Source organism: Apteryx rowi, unplaced genomic scaffold (assembly GCF_003343035.1).
Source record: "Apteryx rowi isolate R43461 unplaced genomic scaffold, aptRow1 scaffold_1099, whole genome shotgun sequence".
Lineage (NCBI taxonomy): Eukaryota > Metazoa > Chordata > Aves > Apterygiformes > Apterygidae > Apteryx > Apteryx rowi.
In genome coordinates this window covers 55,568-65,160 of record NW_020447307.1, presented here as the reverse complement: position 1 = coordinate 65,160, position 9,593 = coordinate 55,568, and the positions used below count along the sequence as shown (strand labels likewise).

Below are 9,593 nucleotides of genomic sequence, written 5' to 3'. Positions count from 1 at the left end.
GCAAACATCATAGTAAAATCAGCAGGAAAATAACTTAATGAACTTTAATCATCATAATTGTATTAGTTATAAAAGGTATTTTTCTCCCGCAGATAGTTTGAAAAAAAAATTATTCCTTAGTAAAAAAATCAATTAAAAATTTAATTATTTCACTTTTTTATAAAATAGAACTTTTTGATGATATAATAATATTTTAACTAATATGTAAGTGTACATCTATCAAGGAGATATTTTAATTGCATATATATTCTATCATAACAACTCACTCTCTTTATGCAAGTATGCTTTAGCTGATTTAATTATTCAGCCCTTCAATTACATAGGCCATATCAATCAACCACAATGAAGATGTCACGTAGGAAAAATCACATCTGAATTTCACACGTCAAATCATTGAATCTGTTTTTGCATGATTCTCATGTTAACCAGAAAGCCAGATTTTAAATGAAGGACAGCGACTATGTGAGATTAGGGGCAAAATGCAGGAGAACATTCATGTAGAACAACGGTAGCTCCACCTTTTCCCTCATCCCCAAATCTTCTGCTTTTCCACCAGACCACTAGCACTACCTAGCTCACTCTGACAGAACACTTTCCTTTTTTTAAATTTTTGCCCAGAGTTTTTGAAATTCTCTTATCTTCTTTCTTCCACCCCACCTCATAACTGTAGCACAGGTTTACATCTCTTGTCATGTTATAGATGTGACTAATCACATGGCTGGGATCAGGCATAATTTCTATTTTCCTGTTGGGGCTAGCTTGGCAAGAACTCTTATTTTTCTGGCTTTTGGTTGCGCTTTCCTTACATCATGAGGAGCACTGTCCCATCAGAAACTGGATAGGTTGTGTAGCATTTGCTAGAGAATATCAGGAGGCAGGGAAGGCTTCGAGCATTAGGTTTACTATGGGAAATTTCTCATTGTTTTATATTCACAGCTCGTAGCAGTGAACAGTACTATCAAAGGCTGTAAGAATTATCTCACAGGGGCAAATGAAAGACGAGATTTCACTGATGAACCCTGAGCCTACAGAAAGAAGGTAACATGAAATCTTTCTGGCCTGAGGCACTCTCCGCAGCAGCGCCTATTCCCTGTCCCCAACTTAGGGCAAGAAGAACTGAGAGGCAGCCAAAGATGGGTCAACACCAAGTGTTTTTGTTATATTGCCTGTTACTCCTTTAACTCGCAATAGAAAAAATTATAATGGCTATAATAAGAGAACTGGAAAAAATGGAAGGGCCACACAGCATTCCTCCCACACCTGAGTATTTCATGAATTTGCAGCCTGCCACTTAAGAGCCATTATTTCATATATGAGATTGTCCTACTCAGCTATCTATGTGGTAAAAAAACTGAACTGCAGACATCTTTAAAGAATTTTAATCATTGCTCCCTGTACTTACTTTTAGTACAGTATTCAAAAATTTGAGGGAGAAGGAAAAGAAAGTGCATTATTATTGCCCAACTAATGTAAGTACCAGGGAGTCAATCAGGATTGGTTTTGCAAAATTTACCCTAACCAATTATAACAAAGTGAAATTTATTGAAGAAGATGGCATCACTTTAATTCACTTTTCATAATAAGTGATTTTATAAAGTGTAAAAATATTTTCTTAGAGAATAAAAACAAAAATGCATTTCACAATCTCAGACTCAAAGTGAATCAAATGATATATATGGTGCTCATAAAATAATAACCATTTTATAATAGAATTTTGGTGCTATTGCCATTGCAAATGTACTTTAATTTACATTGTTTGCTAATCTTCAGAAATTTTTTGTACTATTATTAGACATGACTGTGAGCCTTTCTCCAGACAAAGCCTATGTGAAATGAGAACCACATTTCACTTTAGTCCACTAGAGGGTGGCCTGTGTCAATCAGGGTTGTAGTACTAAATTTACGCAAGATAACCAATATTTTGTTATTTTCGACCTGTTGATAACCAACCCTTTGTATTTCACTATTGTTCATTCCCCATTACAAACCAATCTGATTTATATAAAACAATATGTAAAATAAAAGGCTTCTCCTAACAACATCTCACTTATAGTTTTGTATCTCTAGGAGAAGTAATAACATTTTTCAGTGTACATTTCTGTGAAATGGAAAATATTTTTGTGAATTATTTTATAATTTTTGAAACCTCCACTGGAGCAAACTGTAATTTGCATGCCCTTTGTTCACAGATACAGAACAAACAGAAGAAAGATCTTTACCAATGAGTATTTCACAAAGAAGGGAGAGGAAGGAAAGGAGGAAAGAAAGAAGGGAAGACAATCTGTGCAGTCTATTGTTTACTCAATTAGATGGCCATAAAGCAGAGAGTTAGGTAGACAGAGATGGAAAGAAACAGGTTTTATTTAACCATTCCCTTCCTCAGCTTAATCATTCTGAATTTTTCAGAAAGGTGCATTATTGCCCTTACTTTCTGTTGATACATGTATGTAATAAACTTTAATATTTTATAACATTGGGAAAAGGAGGAGTATGAAAAAACCTTTCCTCTCTTAAAATAAAAGAATGCAATAAAATGACACGGGGGGTGGGGGGGGCGAGGTTTTCCTGAATGGTTTGAACGTACGGTATCCTTTGAACTACAGCAGCCTTTGCAGAAGTTTAGTGATCTCTAATCAGTTGTTCTGAACATGGACAGCTTCCTCATACGCCTCATACATCCTTCCTTCTATACGGGCAAAAAGGAGTTTAAATCTCCGGAGCTGTTCTATAAAAACACAAAGCATGCCCTGCAACTCCCACGAATCGGAAGAGAAACCTGGAAGCGCGGAGAGGCTCGTTTCGCGTCTCCACAGCCGAAGCAGCAGTGTCACGTAACAGACCGCTCCGCACGGCCAACCAGGCTGGCGCAGCCGCGCGCGCGGCGCCGCAGCGGGCACGCCGAAGCCATGGCCCCTCTCCGGGGAGGGGAAGGGGCTCAGTTATTAATGACCGCCGAGCAGGCAGCACCATGTCAGTGTGGCAACCGGGCGGCTGAACGATGCACCGCTAACCACCATGGAAACAAGGAGAAATAAGAGCTAGCGAGCAGCTCGCTCGCTCTCTCCCGCTGGATTGCAAGCCTCAGGCAGCCAGGCAGCAGCAGCGCTCTGGCAAGCGGAAGGGATCTCAGCTGGCAGCACAGTCTCTCGTGCTGTAGGATATCAGTAGACACGTCTTTATATTATATACCATTATACACACACACACGCACAAAACCACATGCACATACACACGTATGCATGTCTGCTCAGACTCTGGCATAAATACAAGTATGTGGTTACCTGAACTAAGGAATCAAAATTATAGAGATGCAAGAACTCCTCCAGCTTTGAAACTACTCTAATTATAGGGTAAGTTCCTCTTTATTTAAAATGCTATCCTGATTTTTGTCTTACCATGTAAACTCTTCCCCCATCTTCTTTTTGTAAAGTTATTTTATTATCATACTTCCTCATTTTACTTTCTAAATGGAAATGCAAATGCAGTTTGCTTTTTGTGTCAGAGATAATCTAAATATGCTTGCAAGAGTATCAGATTTGTGCATTTGTTAGCTTGAAAGAACATCAAAGGGTAAAATATTATAAAGGGAGAACGTTTGCCCTGATGTTTCAGATGCAAAATCAAATTACACAGTTGCTCTGGGTTTTGAAACCAATAAAACAAGATACAGGACAGCCTCTTCCTTTCTTCTCCCCAGTGCTAGGATTAAGGGAAATGCTGTTTATGTCAGGACCTAAAAACCACTGAGCAGTGAGGCTGAATGAGCATATCACAAACAGTTATTGAATTTCTGCCAGGCTACATCTTAAGCATTGTGGCAAATGACTTCCCTTAAAAACATCCCCTTTCCAGTCAGAAGGGACAGTGTGAATGTCTGATTACTAATGTAGCTGGAACGGCTGTGCTAGGTGAAAGGGTTCGCATTAAGCAGAAGAGTTCTAATCTTCTTTGGTAATTAACACGGTCGCAGCAGAGTGCCCCTAAAGTGTGTTTTCACATAAGCAGATTGATTGTGCAAATCCATCACTATATAACCTTTGCCTCTTTTGGTGCAGGAAGGCTCAAAACTATTTGTCTTTGCTTTCAATGTCTCTGTTTTCACATGTCTAGTTTGAGTTTTTGCCCAGCACTGCTGGTCAGAACGAGAAGAACCCAACATGAGATTGAGGGGGCAGAAAATGCAGGGGGCTACGAAAGAGACAACTCTTTTCTATTTAACCAATTTAATCAACATAAAATTCCATGCCAGCACGACTGTTGCCTAATGTGTGTGTGTTTATACATGTGCACGTCATTCCTTTCATTCAGTATAAGGGTACTTTAGTAGCCCTTAAGATGAAAACATATTCAGTAAAGTCCATCAGCGTGGATCTGTGATTCATGCATCACTGAAAGCCAGAGGGAGATTTTACTTTACACCATGCAAAAGATGGGTTAGCTATCTAATGCATGCTTCAAAGTGAAAAGAAATACAACCTCAATCTTCCTGCACATTTCGGTTTGTTTTCCAGAATGTTATGCATATTAAAAACAGATCAGTATTTACGTTATTTCTCCAGTACCTCTCCTCAGTCCCCCCATTCATGCGCACCTTAGTGAACATCAGAGAGAATCTGCTTTTCTGTAGAAATGCAATCATCTGCTTGCAATTTAAGAGTTACTGTTTTCGGAGAAACAAACATTGTGAAACAAACCTCAACAGACAGCCAATGGCTGTAAGCCTGCCACCTTTCCATAAATGTCAGGAAATGGGGAGCTTAACAATATGTATGGTAAGAAGTCAATTAATTCAGGTGACCTTTGTAAATGGTGACAATAAAGCAGCTCTGACAATATGCCACAGCATTCGATTTTCCCTCTGGAAAATGAATGAACTTAAGAAGAGGTTTCCTTTTCAGAGTACAAAATGAAGGGTATTGAAGCATTAGGTCCTGCTATTGCAAGCTTGCTTTCTCTATTTTGGATGTATGAAATCTGTTTAAAGCAAGCTGGCTTATTTTCTTATGTAAACCATAATTTCTGGTTCGATTAATTAAATATTCTTCTTTCACCCACATTGCATGTGTATTTTAGTTGTTTAAACATGAATTTCAAGCTACTGGTTTGGATTTTTGCAGAATGTGGTATACAATAAGGAAAGAAAACCTGATACTGAGTTCTTCATACTGTATGCAAAAGACTACTCAGATGAAACTTTTTCTATTATATATCATGGTACACACTCAGCTTTTCTGAATCTTTAACTCATTTTATTATATAAAAATTAAGTAAATATGGGTAACTTTACACCAATTTACACCATTTTTTGCTACATGTACTCTAATACACTACTTTAAAATACTGCATAGATATTCCAGAGTTTCAGAAAAATGTCGTCATTCCAATCATACATGTACAGAGGAAGTATGATGTATATTTAGTTTCTGAGTACATAGCTCAGATAGTCTTACTCACCATACTAGTTAAAATCCGTAGTGACTGTATTTTGGTTAATGCTCCCTAAAAGCTCCTGCAATAACGTTGTAGTGTCAGACAATGACTGGCTGCTGTTGTTATGGCAACCCCCGAAGTACCGCCTTTCAGGGTGGCAGATTTGAGAATGACATCACAGTGTGCCTGTTTGGAGTACCCAGAAGTACGTATTTCTCGTTTGCACCCGAATTAGGCCAGATTAGCTATAAGATGTTTCTACCTGTAATGCACATCACAAATATCATGTACAATCTTTGTAAACAGATCTAGAATAAGTAGTTTATGAAAATATGGATGTCCTGCAAATCACTTGTGGTTAGCGAGACACAGAGGACAAAATTAAGTGTTTCCAAGAGTGAGAGCAAACCATTTAACAGTTTTGCAGCAACTTTTTCTATGACTCTTACCCCTAAACTTTATATTAATACTGATTCTAGCAACAATCCAAAGCTTTACTGGTTGGTGAGAACTACTGTAACTTTAAATGGCTGGTGTTTAATAGCTGAAGTTTTATAGTGCCTAATGCAATAAAAGAAAATAAGCAGCTGAAAACAAAGAGCTTTTTTTAGGACAAGCTCTATCTTAATTCTGAAAGGAAAAGCGCCTAAGAAAAACAATTTTACATTTCTTGGACTATATGTTTCTGGTGAGTTACAGTGCATCAAAATTTTAGTTAATTCATATATCCTTCCTTCACTTTGTTCTATTAAAATCTGAAAGAAAAGAAATAAAACTCTTGAGAGATACATTGTCAGAAAGTGTCTTAGTAAACCCTTCCACTTTAAACTCCACAAACCCTACTTATTACTAACTAGCAAAATCTGACAATGAAAAGCTGATCTGACATATAATGCTCAAACAGCTATTTTCTCAACTAGAAGATTTGTCCAAAAAAATGGACAGCTTCCAAAACATAAATTTCTTCTTTTTTAACTGATTAAGTCTTTAAGCCCCTATATTACTTTAAAAAGAATAGTAATTCTCATTCTACCAATACAAAGAGAATTGTAATCCTTTACTTTATGGAAGGGAAAATGCCACTAGAATTTGAGAAGAAACAGTAGTGACAGATGCCATTAGAAAGGTCATTAAACGCATTAGTATTAACAGAAAATCAATACTGCTCATTACAACTGTAATGTAACTGTAAAAACGAATTACCATGCCCTTTACTTCTTTAACTCACCAGTCCACAAATTGTTAAATTCCTTTATTGTAAAACATCTTTTGTTCATTTCCGTAATATTCTTGAGGCCAAAAACTTTTTAAACAAACAGTAGCAAGTTCAAATGTTACACACAAAAGTCTGTAAGTGGTGTGTCATCAGTGTCACCACCACTAATTCATATCCTCAGTCGACCTGAACTGATACCGTTTCATTAAAGCACATGGAGCTATACTGATCTGCATCAGATGAAGAGCTAATATGGATGTCAATAAGATTATCCCACTTTGGCTTCTTTGAGGATCAGCTGAGTGTGCCACCTGGTGAGAAAGAGCATTTTCATGTGGGTGAAATACAAACAACTTTCCCAGTTTTGCTTGATCCAAATACCCTCTCCTTACGTGATTTCATATTCTTTACACATGGAAGATGGTGCTATATAATAAATCATCCACAATTAAGTGGACAGTAAAGGAATAAAAGGAGATAGTCAACATGTGCACATTTTATTCTCTCAATATTTAAAGACATTTGATGTTCATACAGCCAGAGAAGGTATCATTTGGTAAAAAGGATTATATTTATCAGGCTCCTTTACTTTTATTTTATGATTTCTTGGGTTTAATTTACAAAATGCTTGGAAGAACAAGCTACAGATATGCTCTCACCCTTACCATTCCCAAATCTGCTTACTGGTTTGTTGCAAAGAATAAACAAATGCAAAGGCCTTTAAAATGAATGGAAACAGTTTAATTTCATAAAGAGAAACGTATACAATGTATCCTTGAAACAATTGTCTTTCATTTCAAAATATTTATTCTTCACCAAAGATTTGCCTCAATAAAATTCATTCCCTTTCAGCCAGCCTATTTGCTGTAACTGCTTGGCCCCAAGCAGTAACGCTATAATTCAAAGGAAATAAGAAATAAACTCTCCGTATTCCTATTATTTCTACTCCATTGCGATATTTATGGAATTCATTAAAATATCTGCCCCAAATTTAATGGTAGCTTATCTCTACTAACCTGTGAATTAGACCAGAAAAGAATTTTTCCCTCTTTTCTGTTCCCAACTACCACAACCTCTGTCAAATTGGGAAATGTTTTTTGACAACACTGGCACAAAAGAAATTTAGCAGCTCTCTTTCCTGCAGAAGCATCTGCATTTAGAGGTAAACACTGCAAAGCTGAGTAAAATGCTACAGGGAATTTTTTTCAAAATGTCTCCTGATTATTAGTTTTACCCCAAGAGTCTTTTACGAGAGGGTTCTTGTCATGTGAATAACAATCACTCTGCCAGGAAACACATTAAAGTCTCTAAAACGTTTGGTAAAAATAACTGTCTTAAGTTTAGCCATACCAAAAATTCCTTGGACATCCAGCTACCAGTATCAAAAACAACCAAAAAAGAGAGATTATTTATACGATTCTCTGCCAAGGACCCTGACAATTTCAGAAATTGCCTGTTGAATAAATTACAGAAAAATAATCCAGAAAAAGCATAACGTAATAGAACACACAACAAATGCAAAAACACACAAGGAAGAGCAAAGCTGTGCACTGGGACTTGTTTAAATCACCATGGACTAGCGATCATCCCATATAAGAGGAGGGGACTCTCCTAATAGTCTTTACGAAGGCAATGTGGTGGCAGTGCAGAGGTCAGCAAGTTACTGGGGCTCTTCTGCTACGGTTTTGAGAGATCGAAGAGAACTGCAGCTGCCAGTCAGATTGGTTAGCTTTGCCACTATGCTGCTAAAACAAAAAGTCAGCTTTATTCAAGATAGCACAAGAAATACATCCCGGAACTGGGAGACACTTAAGCAAGTTTAACTAATTCCCTGAATAAGGGTAAATGGAAATGTCTTACAGCGGTGCTGGAGAAAGCCCCTCACATGGGCCAGAAAAACCTCTTCCCTCTGCAAGAGCAGCTCCAAACGTGCCAAGCAACATGCAACTGCCGTTTTTCATGTGTCCCATATAGAAATCAGCCAGTGTTTTAAAAATTCCTCTTCCTTCCCCATGGCGACTGGGGAAAGAAACAGGTTAGGAAACAAACTGTTTCAGAACCAGTGTAATGGGTTTATAAAGTACAATATTTTCTCTTATCAAATTTTAAACAACCAAGACTTTCAGTATGAAAAATAAAATTGCTGTCAAGTGGCGTTTCAGTACCAGTGGAGCTTGAGGAACATTATCTGCACAACTCCCATTTAATACCAGTTTATAGCAAAACAGAGCCATTTAGGTTATCCTCTATGCAGAAGGCTGCAAGTTCATCCTAGATAGTTTCAGTGTATTACTGACACTTATTTTGCATATATATTTATCTTTACACAGAACACTCCATATTAGCTCTGAAAAAAGACCGCTGAGACTGTATAGTAGATATTTCAAGACACTCCTGGAATATGGCAATTTCACTGTTCACTTCATTTGAGTTTTCTAGGCCAGTTACTTACTGGTAAGCACAAATACAAGACTAAAACACTACAGCACTTGAGAGAGGTGAAATGATTAATGACCATCATACCAGTTTATAGAGGTATCCTTATGATGAGAGAGAAGACGAAATGAGGTAACTGCAAATATATAATGACCTATAAAGCTAGAAATGTTTGTCAAAATAGCAGTTTCACTCAGCGCATATAATTCAGGCAACATATTCTTCCGAATGCTGCTTGGGTATAGATTACCTAGTCATCAATATTATGTCAGACATTACAGAAATACACATTTTCAGTTGTTTCATTTTTGTCATGCAATAAGAGACAAAAGGGATATTCAGTATATTATTCTAAGAATAGACTCTAAACTCCAAAAACATACCAGCAAAAGGACCCTGTCCTTCAAGAGCAGCAGCTAAGCTGCTGAACCTTGTATTTCTTTGGCAGAAATAAGAGCTAGTCAATCTGTAGAACTGCAGAGCAATAGTCCTACATTTTTCATTTCCATAG

At 37.2% G+C, this 9,593-nt stretch overlaps 1 protein-coding gene across 1 annotated transcript in view; it reads left to right on the top strand.

Annotated features, from left to right (window-relative positions):
* Nucleotides 1–3,208: 3,208 nt before the first annotated feature.
* The window catches only part of LRRN3 (leucine rich repeat neuronal 3), a 35,374-nt gene continuing 28,989 nt past the window's right edge, over nucleotides 3,209–9,593 (top strand). Inside the window, exon 1 of the mRNA XM_026073208.1 lies at nucleotides 3,209–3,350. The gene's annotated coding sequence lies outside the window, so the exon portion shown is untranslated. The remainder of the gene's footprint in view (nucleotides 3,351–9,593) is intronic.